General features: G+C 43.4%; 1 protein-coding gene across 1 annotated transcript in view; it reads left to right on the top strand.

Annotated features, from left to right (window-relative positions):
- Positions 1-5,838: 5,838 nt before the first annotated feature.
- The window catches only part of grm2b (glutamate receptor, metabotropic 2b), a 37,668-nt gene continuing 27,902 nt past the window's right edge, over positions 5,839-15,604 (top strand). The window contains exon 1 of the mRNA XM_079578197.1: positions 5,839-5,983. The gene's annotated coding sequence lies outside the window, so the exon portion shown is untranslated. The remainder of the gene's footprint in view (positions 5,984-15,604) is intronic.

The raw sequence follows: 15,604 nt of genomic DNA, 5'->3' as shown, positions 1-15,604 counted from the left end.
ATGACCCGCAGTGCACAGAGCCAGCATTATCCAGACCCTCAAAAAAACAAGGGGGAGAAGAAGCACACTGAGCAGCTCACAGCCAGAGGAGACAAAGTGAGCCTGTGCAAACAACTCGCACACCGTCTATACCAGGGCCATTATGGATGTGTTTCTCAAGTGTACAGCTCACATCCACAAAAGATAAAACACAATTAACCTCTTACGCCCCACATGATGAAAATGCAACAAAAGAGCAACAAAAAGCAAGGAAGGGGAACAAGAAAAAGAAAGTATTGTTTTTATGAATCCTTGAGGAAAAAGTAGACAGAAATCTCGATCACCACAATAACCACTTCTTGTGTCTGTGGTTTGGTAACTTTGGTGAGTTCAAACTTTGGTTCCACTTGGCACTATTCTCCTCTGATAAACAAAGTCCCTTCTTTTTAAATAACCACAGCTCATTAATTTACCCCGGTCGCCTGAGTCTGCAGAACATGGACGATCTATACAGTGAGCTTTGTTTATGTTTTTAATCTAAATGCTGATTACTCTTGAATAAGGCTCAGATTCCCTCTGGAAAACTTTTAAATGAGATAAATGAGCTTCAACGTACACTCCGGGTGGGTGTGCGCGTGGGTTATAGTCAGTGACACGGTGTTAATAATGGGGCTCATGGTATAAGTCATCTGCTGGCCCAAGGTTGTTGTTATGAAGTTTAGTCGTCTTTATGCATTATATAAACTCCATTGATTCTTATGAACGTTCCTTTGGAGAATGCCCACCTTGCGATGCAATGACCCAGTAACTATTGAGAAAACAAACAACATAAAACAACACAAATATGCATGATGTTTGCAGAAATATCACTACAGCCGGTATAGCTTGGCCATTCACGTCCTCCATGGTCTCCCAAGAATCGAACCAACCACCTCTGAGAGAAAGGAGCCGCTGCATTAAAGGGTAGGTTTAGCCAGGAAATGTGTCCTCTGCAGGGGAGGACTGGCCATATGTCCATTCTGGAAGAGCACAGAGGGGCCACTGGCTCTAGGGCCACCGGTCCCGCCTTAACCGAGCTTTACCCAAATCTAAAAGCTAAAAAGAAAAGCATCAAAATAGCGACAAAAAAGAGGATGAAAACAAAACAAAAATGTGCCGGAAAAGCGACAAAAAAGTGACAAAAAATGTGATGGAAAGTCAACAAAAACACGACAACAAAGCAGCGAAAGGGCCACAAAAACGTGACAGAACCAGAACAAAAGAGTGATGGAAAAAATGTGACAAAAAAGTGACAAAAACACAACAAAAAGTCACAAAAAGTAATGAAGAAACAACAAAGCTATGACAAAAAAAGCGGCGACTTGAGAAAAAGTTACAATGACTTTGTAGGTCACAGCTTTCAAATGAGGCGTTACGTTGTTGCTCTCCAGCCGAGAAGCTTTAAGATTTGGGTAAAGCCGAACTGGAGAAAATGCTCTTGGTTTAGGCGGGTGGTAAGTGGCACATTTACATTAATTTGGGCCAGGCTGGTCAGAGTCCAGGGCTGTTTTTCAGTCCCAGTCCGCCCCTGGTCCTCTGCATTTGATCCAAGGATGGACCTCGCTGGGGGTTTTGTATGTTTCGGGGGTGATGGGGATTGGGGAAACCGCAGCATCCAAAGGAAACCCACCAAGCACACGGAGAAACCCCCCCTCAGCCCCCATGTAAATCCTTATTATTCCTTCTTCTTCAAGAAAGCAACATGTTATCAATCGATTAGGAATTAGTGCCCAGAGATCTCTTGTAAAAGAAATGTTTGCTCAATGAGACTTCTGGTCAAATAAAGGTTTGAATGAAAAAAATGATCGATTCAAATTAGGGCAGGGGGACTTTTTTCGATTAATTACGATTCATTCATTACATGAGGTTTAGTGCGATTAAAAATATGAATCGAAATTAATCACACGTTGCTTTCGACGCTTCTGTTTCCATCCTTTGCTATTGTCCTTGAAGTGTTTGAAATGATCATCAAATGAATTAGAAAAAGAAAAGAAAAGAAAGAAGCATCAAAAATATACCTTAAATGTGATTAATTGCGATTGATTCATTAATTACAAAGGCCATAATTGAAACAAACGATAAACATTTTTAATCGTGTCGCACCACTAATCCAAATATGTTCTTCCACTCTTCTATGCAGCAATTCAATGTTTTATACTTCACATACAACCTTTCTGATGTAACCCATTCATTCATTCATCCCGAATTCAATAATTCTGATGTGCAACAAACCCCTCGTGTTCCCCACAAAATATATATTCCTGTTTGGAAAGCCCCAAACATAATAAATCACACCACCTCTTTTGCGTTATATGGAAGCAGTGGAGCTCGATAATCTCACATTCCAAACAGCGAGATAGAGACATTTGCAGCTTTGCGTGCGAGCTGGCGAGAGCGTCAGCATCCTTATTAAAGCAGACAATGTGCCCACTTCCCTTTGCTGTATTCTGGGCACATACAAAGTCCTGCAGTGTGATCCTGTAACATTTACACACATATAAAGTGTGGCTTGAATTTAAATTTAATTTTGTCTCTCAGGTAGAAGAGCCTTTTATTGAGGCTGATCCAATTCTGACCATTTGGCCCCGCAGCACTTGGCTTGTTGCGGTTCCCCTATAATTTTGCCCTGACATTAATTGGCATGTTCCTATCTAAACGGCGAGCCACCCCCACATGCAGCCTGAACTCTTGTAACGTAAACCACTATTCTATTCGCTGAGGGAAAATTGCTCCCTTTGTGTTGCCGTACGAATTATGCAACAAGGCAGAGCCGCTTTTAATTGCCACTGTAGTTTGGGAGAAAGTTTTCAGGGAAGTACGGTTTGTGCAGATGGCTGTAGGAAAAAAGTGTGCTTTGTATATTTGGAGGCATTTTGAGACAAGTGCCTCCCTGACAAGCAAGCACACTCACTTAGATCTAATTGAAATGGTTTGTTTTTTTTGGCCCATAGTTATAGGCGCAAAAACAGGCTAGAGTGGAGTAGAGCATTTGACAAATTCACAATGGAGTGCTCACTAATTATGCGACTGTTTGCCACGCTGCTGATGTAATTTAGGTCTACCCTTTATTGTTTTGTTTGGACAAGGAGTAAAATGTTTGAATTTAGGGCTACGCAAACAGAGATGGGATCATTAAAAAGTGAGTTAGTAAGTGCTGTATGTAAATATAGGCATTAAACACATTCATTTAACACCTACGGTACAACACTGCTGTAAAGTAACTCATGTGCTATAACTACTATGCAAAACCACGTGCAATAACCTCTGTGTCGGCATCACTTTATCAATCACCTGCACTAGGACTGTCAACTTTGCACTGCGTTGACATTTTGATATTGTATAGTCGGTTCTAATCTTTTATGACTTTTTATATTATTTGCCCCCCTTCATTGTATAAGATACCCCTTTTTACTCGTACGTGTTTGCACATCATCCTGTTCTTTGATTGCACATTTTCCTGACTCTTTGCACCCCCTGAGTGTTTTTTTGAGAGCTGATGGTACAATTGCATTTCTCCAATGTGAGGTCAATAAAGTTCCATCTTATCTTTAAGCAAAGGAGGAAATGCACCAAAATGCGAGGTGTGACTTAATAGCACAACTATACTGCAAAATAGTTGCTATGCTTTCAAGAAATATTAACACCCCCTGGTAAATATGAGAAAAAAATATATTTTGCTGTCTCTGTGTGTACAAAAATGTTCTTCTCGCTTTTGGCCAATATATGAGGATTGTTGTCTTTATGCTTCTTATTTCTTTCATAGACACCTGGGTAACTAGACAAAATGTAATATTCACCGTTTCTTAGAATTATAAATACCGTATGAATGAGCTTCAACAATGCATTGGCTAAAAAGGGTGAACAAAGCCAATGTTTTCACTGACATAAAGAAAGGTAATCCACAACTGTTGCTATTTTTTTTTTAAGGATGCTGTTTTTTTTATTTTGTTTCCTTTAACTTTATTATTTTATTTAAGTTCAAAATCCCAATGTGGCCCTTGCGTCAAAAGGTTTGCCCACACCCGTCCGTGGGTTCAGTCCCTGGACCGTGCGGGGCGGCGCCTCTCTGTGTGGAGTCTGCCTGGTTCTCTTGCTGTGTCTGGATGGGTTTCCCTCATCACCCCAAAAGGGGGGGGAACACCACAGAGTATGGAGTGAACGAATAGTGCAATGTAAAGCGTCTTTGAGTATCCAGAAAAGCGCATTATTATTATTATCAAAACATGTGCCTTAACTTACTCCTCCAGCCTCCTCCAGGTAATTCGAACCATAGGGTAAAAATAATATAACAAAACATTTCAACTGAGTTTGTATCCTGTGATCAATTTTATTTCTTTTTAGGCAACACAATCCTGAGGGTCAGCTCTATGGATAGTGCCTCATGACCAAAGTCAGAAATGGGGCAGTTACAGGAGACAATTCATTTTTTCCGTCTATAGTGAGCTGAGTATTTGTTTTAAAGGGATTATGCACAGAGTTTGAAAAAAAATTCATCATCCCTTACATGTTCCAGCCATGGCCTAATGTGTAGAATGAGCCCAGACCTATTCACCACAACTGCCTCTAAAATATATTTATATAATATAAATGTCAGTGTCAATATACACTGTCACTCAAAAAGCTGTTACTTCGGGTCTGAAGTGCCGTCATGCACGCGCTTAATATAGAAACTGCAGTTACGTGTAACACCTGAGGTGGCAGTATTGAGTATAAAAATGACAAACTTTCATATAGTCTCTTTAAAGGTTAAAGAGTACATTTACTTTTTTCTGTTCTCGAGGGAACACAGTAGCCTACAGTAAATACATAGGCTGAATACAGACATACTGGTAGAAAAACGAACAAAACAAAAATGTATATATATTTTTTTCTTTCATTTGAGACGTAGTTTGGGGTTTAGGTATAGGCCTATTTCAACTTCAACTATTCATTCAACGTCTTTGCAAACAGCAAAAGCCTATTGGGACTAAGATTCTATGGATGCACCTGTCTGGACTCTGGCCGATTTGAGTTGTGTTTGTTTGATGACATGGAGACACATTTTACAGTCACTTTCACCCACTGTGGGTAAATAAATATTCGAACTTAACACAGCTTCTCGGCTACGTGAAGAACTTTCAGATAAAGCTTGGGCCAAATCAATACAGGCCTGTAAATGTTCTGCATAACAAACGTGCCAATTGAGAATATCAACTGGAGAGCGTCTGAGTTTTAATGAGGCGGGCCCAGTCACCCGTCTCTTATTCCCAAACGCATTTGGGAATAATGAGAGTTCATCACAAAGAGTCAAATTGACATAAACACGAACCCAGCTCCACAGGAATTGTCAAAAATGAGCGCGGCGTTGGAAAAAAAAAAAAAAAGTGTTTCTGCGCTCTCACACGCGCCTATATTGGTTTCATTATTTTCCGCTCCCATCGCTACCTTGTGAACAAACGCCGTGCGGTGAGTGAGGAGGCGACGCCGCAGCTCTTCCTCTCATTACGCGACAGGGAAGAGAGAGAGAGAGGGAAAGAGAGAGAGAGGGAGCGCGCACGTGTGATCACCCACAACGAGATTTCTCTAAAGCTCTCTTTGAACTTCACTTACAGCCACTCAAGCTCATCCGAAGACGTCCATTCAACACACCTCTCCTAATCGCATTTTTTTTCCCTTTCACCCTCTTGATCGTCATCGTCTATCGATAGAGTATCGGCTGTAGGTTGCTTCTCGCTTACGCATCGAGGGGTCTGCTCATAAAGGTGAGTCTGGGAGCGCAAGAAGTTTGTTTGAACGAGACTTGCCCGCGCTTCTGAGCCGAGGATAGATCACCGAGAGAGACGGCGCGCAGCAGCACAGCAGCCTGGCAAACATGCCCGAAGTGTGCAACATCTGGACACGGCGCGCCACATGAAGAGTCTCCCTCGCACAGACGCGCAGCTGGCGGAGAGGACGCCAGGAGATTAAGACTGAGAGCGGCGATCAGGTAGATGAATTCCCCTATCATTTTAACGCACTGTTCAATAAAAGCCCCATCATCTAATCAGCTCAAATCCAATATCCATGCCCGTGCGCGTGCCACATTCACGCACCAGATCAACGAGATCATTCTGAAATGTGTGGTCACCTCTCAGAGTAAACTTTATGCGCTTAAGACAGCCTCTCCAAAGTAATTAGACCATAACAGCTATGTCAACTTTACCGTCACTATCTGCACATCTTCGACCAATGGGCACTTTGAGCCATTTGAAGGTGTTTGGAAAAGAGTTGCAGGTTGTTGTCATGATGCTGTCAGTGGCATTGTCTTCCCTAAATGCACATTTCAATGTATTCCTCAATTCCCCATAACTATTCATTTCTCCCACCAATAGAAATAGACTCTGCAATTTCAAACTAAACAGAGGAGATAATAAATAGAATTGACTTTTACTTCATTTGAAAGACTTCTATATTATGATATAATTCCTGCAATACGGAGGTCAACAACACATTAACAAATAACGGTTGGAAATGACGATTTATGATTTTTTTATTTATTTATTCATGAAAGTCAGATGTAAAGCCAGATCTAGACTTGTGCTTTTTGGAAACCAAGATTATTGTTTTATGGCATAAAGGAGTCTAAAAACATGGACAACATTGTATTCTGGGTTTCAGATTGTGTTTTTGTTTTTTTGATGTTTTCTCTGAATGGGATTTATTTGGCTTGGCCCCCTCTGAGCTGCGCAGATGGGCGGATCAACTGTCTCAGTCAATACCAATATGACAACCTGTAAACATTGGCAGTGAGAAAGTAATTAGGATGTCTCCAAGTTTGTCTTTTGCCATAGCCCTCGCTGCACCGTCCCATGCAGTCTGATTAAATGTTTGGTGACTTGTCTGGGTCAATAAATCTATTGTTGATGCTGTAGTCAGACACTATGGGTCCACACATTAGTTTGGCTGTAAATGATTCATCATGTTGAGTCTTGTTTGACAACCTCTACCTGCCCTTAACCTCCCGCTCTTCCTTAACCCCCGGTCACATCCCTTTGCGTGCACTGTACAACACACACTGTCACTAGAGGCCACTTACCTCTGAGTCATCCTATTACACACTATAGGCCTGTTTAGACTAAGACAGAGATTACCAAACTGCGGCGTGCATCCCCCTTGGTGGCTCTGGGAGAGTCTTTTGCTGTTCATGTCCTTTGATTTCAACTTCACATGGGAATTATGCATGTAAACGCACCACATTGAATAGCCATGGGCTAATTTCCATCCATTGTCTCGCATGCTTAAACACTCTCATTCATCCTGGCCTTTTGTAAATGCTTTTATTAAGTGAAGAATCTGGAGTAACTGGAGGAAACCTACGTAGGCACAGGGAGAACATACAAGCTTCTCACAGCTGTGAGGCACGGATGCTCCATACAGCAATTTAGTAATTTAAGGGTTAGTAATAATTGAAAGTGATTTCAGTCTGTTTTTAATTTCCTCTATCAGATACTTAATTAATTTAATCGGTAAAAATCTTCACTGTTTACCCTGGGAAAATTAGAGTAAAATTTGATATTTTCAGAGTTTGGCGAAAATATGAAAACATGTCATTTAAATGTCACATCGACATATTCAGATATAACAACTGCTGACCCATTCAATTGTGCTTTTGAACGATTCATGCTTTGGAAAGGTACGTGTTTTTCTATAAAGCCTAAGACGGTCACTTACCTAAACAAGTAGCACGTGCAAAAGCGGATTTCAGCATTTATTTTCACACACAAAGCATACTCTCATTTACATATGCGATTTGGGGCCCTAATTCTGAAATACAGGATATATCGACGGCATTCACTCCACACTCGGCGGTGGTAAGCTACATATGTGGCTTCAGTTTCCCTTGGGTTAGACTGACCGAAATGTAACTGCACACATCTGCGCCAACGGTCCCTCTGACCACACACACATCATTCATCCTGGCCTATTGTACATGTTTTAGTAGTAGAGGAAACCGGAGTGCGCGTAGGAAACCGGAGTACGTGTAGGAAACCGGAGTACGTGTAGGAAACCGGAGTGCGCGTAGAAAACCGGAGTGCGCGGAGGGAAACCGGAGTGCGCGAAGGGAAACCGGAGTGTGCGTAGGAAACCGGAGTTTGCGGAGGAAACCGGAGTGCGCGGAGGGAAACCGGAGTGCGCGAAGGGAAACCGGAGTGTGCGTAGGAAACCGGAGTTTGCGGAGGAAACCGGAGTGTGCGGAGGAAACCGCAGTGTGCGGAGGAAACCGGAGTGTGCGGAGGAAACCGGAGTGGGCGGAGGAAACCGGAGTGCGCGTAGGAAACCGGAGTGCGCGTAGGAAACCGGAGTGCGCGGCGGAAACCGGAGTTTGCGGAGAAAACCGGAGTGGGCGGAGGAAACCGGAGTGCGCGTAGGAAACCGGAGTGCGCGTAGGAAACCGGAGTGGGCGGAGGAAACCGGAGTGCGCGGAGGAAACCGGAGTGCGCGAAGGGAAACCGGAGTGCGCGGAGGAAACCGGAGTGCGCGGAGGAAACCGGAGTGCGCGGAGGAAACCGGAGTGCGCGGAGGAAACCGGAGTGCGCGGAGGAAACCGGAGTGCGCGGAGGAAACCTACGCAGACATGGAGAGAACAACTCCACAGAGAAAGGCCCCGTCAGGGGATCAAACCCGGGACCTTTTTGGTGTGAGGCACAAGCTCTAACCGCTGCTCCACTATAATAATAACAATGATAATAATAATAATACCCACTATATAACTGCTATTTCGCACCTGTCTTGATAAATGGCCTATGGCAATATGAACGCTTCCTGAAAACACTGTTGTGAAGACTTTGATTGAGGTAGATCTGTTTGAGCTGCTCTGATTTACTTCTTAGTTATCGCCTTAGTTTGGACCTGGTTTAGTTTGGATTTGCAATCGTTTTTACATCATTTTTACATCAAAGAACCAAGTCTTTTGCAAGAATATTCCATCTACTGTGTCACAGCTAATGGAGGTCTAAATAAATGCAAATACACACATTGGAGGAGGGTGAGGTGCCTTGCCCATGGATCCAATATCATTATGCATGAATGGTGGAAGTGGGCTTCAAACATCCAACTTAATTGACAGCGGGACACTGGTGCTGCATAGCTGGTGATTTAAAACCTGGCTTTGATCTGGGCTGAATAGATTTAGACCTGTACACGATACATTGTGTTGCTCTAATTTTTCTTTTTTTCGGATTGAAGATTGTGGAGATCCAAGACAATGTTGTCTGTGCTAATGTTCCTCCTTGTGAATTGGAATAATGGCTCAAAACTGAGTAAAGCACAATGTCTTTATTTCCCTTTCTTTTTGAACTTTGATTTCAGAGGGATTATTGTGCCGCGGAGCAAAGTGGCTGCACAGAATGACAGAGAGTGGCTACATTAAGATACTTCTAATGATGTGATCAAAGCCTGATAGAGGAGACTTGAGAGCTATAGGCAGTGCCTCACATTTTGTGCATGCAAGAGAGGATTTTATTGAGTTAATCTTAAGAGGAAGGATAAAATATTCATTCCAAAATATCGCATTGGAATTTTACATTTAACTTTCTTTTTGTAGTCTGTCAAAGAGGGTCAGTGAGGGGCCAGTGGATATCGTGTTGTGTGTGCCCCAAGCCCTGATAAATAGCAAGTGATCATGATTTCTTTTGAACATTCTGTTACTGTCTTTTGGTGAAAAGGACGTCACCCCAGTGCATGGGACTGGCTTAGCAACTCTGACCAAAATAGGAGCAGTCAAATGATATGTTTCAATAAAACACATTCAAAAGGAAAGTGTTTTTGTTATTACATCTAGAGTTTATAAAGAAAGACAGAAGTGTTCAATGGTCAGTAATTTCAAGTCTAAATAACTGCTCCATTTGATTATGGCCATCTAACTCCCGTCGTTTGGCTGAAAATCATAATTCTAGTACAGTTTCCCATTTGTAACTTTTGAACCTGGCCACTGTTGAGAGTGCATTTCAGCAAGCGCCCCCAGAAGTCTGCAGTTCTGAACCACTTCTAAATGATAAATAACTCAGCCTTACTTCTGTGAAAAGTGGGTTGCAAAAATGGCCCAAGACAGAAGTGGGTCCCTAAAATCAGACCATGCATTGCCAGTTTGCTATTTTTCTTCAAAATACGTTTGTTTCATCCTAGCGAGGTGAACATTTTTATCTAGTGGAAATGAGAAAGTATAAATTGGCTATTGGTAGCTGCCCACAACAAACTCAGCAAGGGGTGGGCAATGTAAACAAAAATCAATATCTCAACATTTTTGGAGGCTTTGTCGATATTCACACAGCAATTATAAAGTGAGGAGATCCACACTGCATGTTGACTTCTTTCAGGCACTCCTCTGGCCGCCCTACTGGGTTGTGGATTCTGTCCTACATAGGTCTTGTCTAATTGGGTGTGTTTTGCTGCGCCATTAATTTGGAGGGTGACCCAGTCTTAGCACCAGAGAGCCCCCATCTGCCGCACAGACCGACCACGGTACTCCTTAACCCCCCCACCACTCTCTCACCTCTGCGCTAATAATAGAACAATGCTACTGAGCCAAACACCACTTCCGAGCCTTATCTGGATGTATTAGGGACTTTCATGAGCCAAAAAACATTGTTAATATGGTTGTTGCTTATGCCTCTTCTGCTTTTCAGAAGGTGCCACACAGGCCAATCGTGTCATGTGCAATTTAGCACATGAACTGTAATAATTCTGAAGTATGTGTAAAAACAAGTACAACAATGATTATGCAAATTGTATTTCAGTGTTCTAAAAAAAAATCTATTAAACTGTTGTTGTGTCTCAGGGCTCTTTGAATCACTGACATCAATCTCAGACGCCCGTGATGATTCGTTGTCAGGTAAGTCCAGTTAAGGGAAAAACTACTGAAAAAGGACGTTTCACATCATTAAGCAGACCACCATTTTCAAGCAACATGGGAAAGAAAAAGGATCTCTCTGCTGATGAAAAGCATGAAATAGTTGAATGCCTTGGTCTAGGTATGAAAACCTTCGATATTTCACAAAAGATTAAGCGTGATCATCGTACTGTTTGTGGCTGATTCAGAGCACACACGGGTTTGTGCAGATAAAGGCACCATGAGGACAGTTTCTGCCAGACAAATACATCAGATTAATAGAACAGCTGCTACAAAGCAGCAAACAGGTATTTGAAGCTGCTGGTGCCTCTGGAGTCTCCTGAACATCCAGGTGTAGGACCCTCCAGAGGCTGCAGTTGTGCATAAACCGTCTATCCGGCCTCCCCTAAACTGTTAATTGAATGTTCACGAGCAGAAACGGCTGCAGTAGCTCAGAAATACATGAAGACTAATTTTCAAACAGTCTTGTTCACTGATGAGTGCCATGTAAGCCTGGATGGTCAGATGGATGGAGTAGTGGATGATTGGTGAATGGCCACCATGTCCCAACAAGGCTGTGACGTCAGTGAGGAGGTGGTGGAGTCATGTTTTGGCCGGGTATCATAGTTAGAGAGCTGGTCGGCTCCTTTAGGCTCCCTGGAGGTGTGAAAATGACCTCTGAAACCCATGTGGAGTTTCTGACTGACCACTTTCTTCCATGGTACAAAAAGAAGAGCTGTGGTTTCCAAAATCATTTTCATGCATGATAACACACCATGTTACACGTATTTCTAGGCCCACTGCAGCCGTTTCTGCTCGTGAGCATTCAATCAACAGTTTAGGGGAGGCTGGATAGACCGTTTATGCCAATGGAGGGTCCTACACCTTGATGTTCGGGAGACTCCAGAGGCACCAGCTTAAAATACCTGTTTGCTGCTTTGTAGCAGCTGTTCTCTTAATCTGATGTATTTGTCTGGCAGAAACTGTCCTCATTGTGTCTTTATCTGTACCATGATTACTCTTGATGTTTCATGAAATATTGAAGGTTTTCATAACTCGTCGAAGGCATTCAACTATTTCACGCTTTTCATCAGCACCTTTTTCTTTCCCATATTGCTTGAAAATTGCGGTCTGCTTAATAATGTGGAACGCCTTTTACAGTAGTTTTCCCTTAACTGGGCTTACCTGACAATTAATTATAACAGGCGTCTGAGATTGATGTGAGTGATTCAAAGGGCCCTGAGATACAATACCTTCCATGAGTTTCATTGAAAAACGTATTTTTGTTTACCTTTATGTCACTGAAATACGATTTGCATAGTAATTGTTAATGCAGTGTATGTTAAGATATAGAACTTTATTGATCTCATAATGAAGAAATTTGTTACATCAGCTCTCAAGAACCTTCAGGTGGTGCAAAGGAAAATGTGCAATCAAAGAAGTACAGGATAATGTGCAAACAAATAATAGTAATGGTAAATAGAGGTATCTTAGGTGCAATTAATAATAAGAAACAAATGTTTGTACTTAAAATTGGTCAAATTCAGTGGCGGGTCCTGGCCACGATTCCTAGGCCTTCACACACTTGTGCACTGATGCATAAAAGATTCCAAGGTGGCCTTTCTCTGCCCCCGTCCAGTGTCGACCTGTGGAGATGTGCAATTAGCACCAAGCTTTAAATTTCACTATTTTGCTGCCTCACAGTACAGCACATGGGCAACAACACATTATAAAGTAGAAATATCACTCCGGTAAACCACTGGTTACAGCCTGACTATACAGCACCGATATTAACGCAGTCGCTCACCCCAGACGCCGCCGTAATACCATCGCTGACTTCTGCAAACTCCTTCTGTGGTCTCCAGTCTGCAGTGTTAGAATCTCCTTTGTCCGTGTTCCAGCGCTGAGTCCTCAAAATGAAGTCCTTCAGTTTTCAAAGCTGATTATTCCAGACACCAGCCGATGTTCGAGTGGAAGAGCCTCAGGTGATGCGCAGGGTTGAGAGTCCGAACAAGCAGTTTTGGGTAACACAATGATCCAGGGTCACTCCCTGCGCATAATAATAATGGCTTACATGTGTTGCGCTTTACCAGCCTGTGTTACGAAGTTTCTCAAAGCGCCACACTGGAGTCAGAATTCATTCACTCCATATGTTATTTAAATGTCAGAAACCAGATTGACTTGATTGTCTTGTTCATGTTTTCGAACATGTGTAGCAGCCACTATTGAATAACCAGGATATAGCCCAATTCCCAAAGACGAATTTGGCAAAAAAAATGAGTGTACTGTAAAGTGGGTGTAAATGTCTTCTTTTATCATCCTTCCATTATTCCATGTTATTAAGTTAAGTGTAGTTATTCTCACGATGAAACTGGACATTTTAATGTAGCCATCAATTCTCTCACATTTTTTCATCTCCAGCAGTATGCATTTGAATCCATCACGTTCCATTAGATAGAAATGCATATTCTTACTTATTACTTCCAACCCTGGCCATACATCTTTTATAAATATCTAAATGTGACTATCTATTATATAAGTCCAGTTTAGACCCATTCACAGACAGCACATGCGGGCTCTGCCATCATGATATCTCTTCAATATTCATTCAGTCATATTACATGGACTGTAGCTGAATAGACAAAGACTGTAATAAGCTCCCCACTGTTTGTTAATAGAGGAGGCCTGGTGTCATATCAAAGCCAGTCTCTCCAGGCTTCCCAATATGACTTCTGTGTAATCTATATGTAAATACTCTATCTATTTTTAAATTTCACTTCTAATGATTTTGCTTCAGGTCATGCTTGAACATATTACCTGCAAACTCCACACCTGCAGCTCCCAGGAACCCCTCTTCAGCTGGAGAAGCTACTGAAAAGAGAGGCAAAACTTCCTCCACTCCATCAACCCAGTCCAGTCGATGATATGTGGAAATCTTAACATCACTTGAGACCCATTAGAAACAATAAACTAATGACTCTCACCATAGTCATTAGATATTTTGCATTATAGCTTGCCAAAATAAATATGTATGTATGAGCCAATTATTTGCCAACAGCACACAGGAAACAGGACGTGTTGTGCTTTGATGGCTTGTTGGTTTACTGGAATATGTCTGGATCTAAACTCTGCTCCGCATCAAGGTTTTTGTGATCCTATTTGCACTGCCAATGCTTTTATTCATTGTATATAAGATAATGTACCTCTATGGTTACTATTACTTGATTGCTCATTTTCCTGTCCCTCTCAAGTGTTTCTTGAGAGCTGATGTATCATGTGACCTATTTTATCTTATCCATATATTCAGATTATTTCATCCATCCATCCATTTTCTTCCGCTTTATCCGGGGCCGGGTCGCGGGGGCAGCAGTCTCAGCAGAGATGCCCAAACTTCCCGGTCCACACACACCTCCTCCAGCTGTTCTGGGGGGACCCCGAGGCGACACCAGGCCAGCTCGGAGACATAGTCCCACCACCGTGTCCTGGGCCTTCCACGAGGCCTTGTCCCACTAAGACATGCCTGGAACACCTCCCGCGGGAGGCGACCAGGAGGCATCCGGAACAGATGCCCGAGCCACCTCAGCTGGCTCCTTTCGACGTGAAGGAGCAGCGACTCTACTCCGAGCTCCTCCCGGGTAACTGAGCTCCTGCGAAGGAAACTCATTTCGGCCGCTTGTATTTGCGATCTTGTCCTTTCGGTCATTACCCAAATCTCATGACCATAGGTGAGGGTGGGAACGTAGATCGATCGGTAAATCGAGAGCTTTGCCCTCCGACTCAGCTCCCTCTTCACCACGACAGACCGATACAGCGACCGCATCACTGCTGACGCCGCATCGATCCGTCTGTCGATCTCACGCTCCATCCGTCCCTCACTCGTGAACAAGATCCCGAGATACTTGAACTCCTCCACTTGAGGTAAGGACTCCCCACCGACCTGAAGAGGGGAAACCACCTTTTTCCGGTGGAGAACCATGGCCTCGGATTTGGAGGTGCTGATCCTCATCCCGGCCGCTACACACTCGGCTGCAAACCGCCCCAGTGCGTGCTGAAGGTCCTGGTTTGTTGAAGCCAACAGAACAACATCATCTGCAAACAGCAGAGATGAGACTCTGAGGCTCCCAAACCGGACACCCTCCGGCCCCTGGCTGCGCCGAGAAATTCTGTCCATAAAAGTAATGAACAGAACCGGTGACAAAGGGCAGCCCTGGCGGAGACCAACACGCACCGGGAACTGGTCTGACTTACTGCCGGCAATGCGAACCAAGCTCCTGCTGCGGTCATACAGGGAACGGACAGCCCTTAGCAGAGGGCCCCGGACCCCATACTCCCGGAGCACCCCCCACAGGGCACCACGAGGGACGCGGTCGAACGCTTTCTCCAAGTCCACAAAACACATGTGGACTGGTTGGGCGAACTCCCACGAACCCTCGAGCACCCGACGGAGGGTATAGAGCTGGTCCAGTGTGCCACGACCAGGACGAAATCCGCATTGTTTCTCCTGGATCCGAGGTTCGACTATCGGCCGGATCCTCCTCTCCAGCACCCTGGAGTAGACCTTACCGGGGAGGCTTTACAGATTATTTCATTAATTCATTAATTCATTTACAAAGCATGGGGACTAAAATAATATTCTACTGACAAATGTTAGGAAGGAAATGGACCTAACAGAGGGTGCTAATTGAATATCATTTGCAATAAAATGTGTGGATTTGAGAGTCTTTTAGCTTTGTTTTGAGC

Source organism: Gobius niger (assembly GCF_951799975.1).
Source record: "Gobius niger genome assembly, chromosome: 20".
In the NCBI taxonomy this organism is placed as follows: Eukaryota; Metazoa; Chordata; class Actinopteri; order Gobiiformes; family Gobiidae; genus Gobius; species Gobius niger.
The sequence above is the reverse complement of the archived record's forward strand: the minus strand, read 5'-3'. Positions and strand labels throughout refer to the sequence as shown.